Source organism: Moschus berezovskii, chromosome 13 (genome assembly GCF_049115385.1).
Source record: "Moschus berezovskii isolate FMDL1 chromosome 13, NW_MosBer_1.0, whole genome shotgun sequence".
Taxonomy (NCBI): Eukaryota; Metazoa; Chordata; class Mammalia; order Artiodactyla; family Moschidae; genus Moschus; species Moschus berezovskii.
The window spans coordinates 88,819,363-88,822,147 of NC_142472.1; the positions used below are offsets into that span (position 1 = coordinate 88,819,363).

Genomic DNA, 2,785 nt, shown 5'->3' on the forward strand with positions numbered 1-2,785 from the left:
AGTTTTAAAAAAATGGTCCCCGTTTTATTCATACTTTTAAATTTTATTTTTTAAAAATGTATTTATTTTAATTGGAGGCTAATTACTTACATTATTGTATTGGTTGTACCGTACATTGACATGAATCAATTACTACCACCTCCCTCCACACCCCATCCCTCTGGTTCATCCCCGTGCACCGGCCCCGAGCATCCTGTATCATGCATCGAAAATCGCTTTACAATGTTGTGATGGTTTCTGCCATAAAAACATGAAATGTTCCCCAGTTTGCATGAAATGCTTCCCCAGTTTGCATGTCATCCTTGAGCAGGGGCCATGCTAATCTTCTTTGTATCATTCCAGTTTAAGTGTATGTGCTGCCACAGTGAGCACTGAGCCTCAGTTTCTTCATCTATAAAATGGGAATAATGATACCTCCCTTGCAGGACTGTTGTGAGGATTACATGCCAGGTATATATTAAGGACTCAATATATGCTCATGTTCTCCATTAAACACCATCTTATTTTTTACTTTGCTCACCAAGAGCACATGCTTGGGCCTGAAACAGCCTAGGTTCAATGCCTGATTCCACAATTTTATCAACTCAGTGATTTGGGACAAGTTGTTAACAATCTCGGAAGCATTGTTTTCTCATCTGGAAAACAGAGCTAGCAACAACAGTGCCCAGCTCCAGGAAGCGTTCATGTACTAGTCACATCCATCAGAATCACATTAAATCACCATGGAGACAGCAGGGATGCTGAGAGAGTGCTAATGCTGAGTGGCTGCCGAGTTGCTGCTGAGGGCTCAGCCAGGTGGCCAGGAGGAGGCTCCAACCTTCTCTTTCTCTATTTTACCTTTCCTTTCCCCACTTTTCTTTTTAAATATTTTTAATGGATTATTTTTTTGGCTGTGGCGGGTCCTGATTGCAGCGTGTGGGGTCTTTCACTGTGGGGCGCGGGCTTTTCTCTAGATGTGGCTCCCGGGCTCAGTAGTTGTAACTTGCATACTTAATTGCCTCGTGGCTTGTGGGATCTTAGTTCCCCCACCAGGGATCAAACCCTCGTCCCCTGCATTGGAAGGCAGACTCTTAACCACTGGACCACCAGGGAAAGCCCCTCCCCACTTTTCTTTGTCTTTCTCCTTTGTCTTTTCTCTCACAGATTCTGCTGTGTGAAAAATGGTTGCATCCAGAGCAGTATGACATGTAACCCATATATTTCCTTTCCCTGCATGGCCTCCATAAATCTTGTGTCTGTGCATGACCCTTTCTCAGTGCTAGGTTTCTGATTCCACGCCCCCAGGTAGGATGCTCTGTGTTGCACTCTGTGCCATGGATTTGGTGCTGTGTGCCCTCTCCTGCCTCTGATACCTCCAAGATGTAAAGACCCAATTTCTAAGAATCCTGGGGGCAAAATTAATTCTCAGGAACGACCACGACTTAGCATCTTTGCATTTCTATTTGTGGCCTCTTGTTTGATCATGCTATGCATAATAAATTAATGTGGCATTTCCAACCGGAGTAATTCTACTTGCTTCTTTCCCTGAATATTTAGACTGGGGCCAAATGGCTTCCTGTTTTTGCTTAAGAGTTAAACAAAAGGGACTTCCCTGGTGGTGCCATGGTTAAGAATGGGCCTTCCAATGCAGGGGCTGCAGGTTCAATCCCTGACTGGGGGGGGACCAAGATCCCACATTCCTCACTGCTCAAAAACCAAAACAAAAAACAGAAGCAATATTGTAACAAATTCAATAAACAACTTTAAAAATGGTCCACATCAAAAATGTCTTTAAAAAATATATATGTGTGCGTATGTAGTCTATACATATGTGCACGTGTGCAAACCTTTGTATTAAATAGTTTGCCTTTTTACAACAAACTGCATCAGAAGCCAATTTTTTTCAGACATGGATGCTTTGAAATGTAAATTCATAGTCCCTACTAACAAACAACCATAGGGATTCTATGTCTGTGCACATTTGGCTGCACATCCCAACTTTATGTCACCTACTTGGGAGGCTGAATGGTGCCATCATATAATCTTGGACTTAAATTTCAAAACCCTGGCTTGAATTTTCTTCTTAGCCTTTCTCCCACAACTGACGGTTTTACCCCAGAGCTAAAGACAAACGAAGAACAAAAACAGGCCTGTTGTTGTGTTGATTATTTTTTGCTCACCTCTATTTCTCTATTTAAAAAAAATTTTTAAGGTATATAATTTTTAATGTGGATCAATTTTTTTTTAAATGGCCACATCATACAGCATGCAGGATCTTTAGTTGGGGCATGCAAACTCTTAGTTGTGGCATGTGGGATATAGTTCCCTGACCAGGGATGGAACCCCAACCCCTTTAGGGTATTGGGAGCTCGAGTCTTAGCCACTGGACCACCAGTGGAGTCCTAGACCCATTTTTCTTGACTGTTTTCCCTTTGTTCCTGCAGTCCTTTCTTCCCTTAAGATCATTAATTACTGAGACCTGTTTAAGGGCAAGCATTCTGGCCAGGCTTAGATCACAAAATGTCTTGGACCAAAATGGGTTCTCTTATGTCAAAGAGGTCATGCCTGATTCTCTTTCTCCAGGGACCCACTGCCCTATCTTCTTACAACATCCAATGTTGACATAAAAGAAATTTCTAGTTATCTCAACCAGATCATCAGATGCTCTGGATCAAACTCAAGACTGTCAGATTTGTACCCTTTGTATATTTCCCCAGGCTTCCCAGGTGGCTCAAGTGGTAAAACAAACAAACAAACAAAACAAACAAAAAAAAACCCACCTACCAATGCAGGAGATGCAGGCAGT

General features: G+C 42.3%; 1 non-coding gene across 1 annotated transcript; it reads right to left on the bottom strand.

The window, feature by feature from the left end:
- Positions 1-265: 265 nt before the first annotated feature.
- On the bottom strand, positions 266-372 carry LOC129543031 (U6 spliceosomal RNA). Its single transcript, XR_008683216.2, has one exon. It is a non-coding gene; the product is annotated as a U6 spliceosomal RNA (small nuclear RNA).
- Between the last annotated feature and the right edge of the window lie 2,413 nt (positions 373-2,785).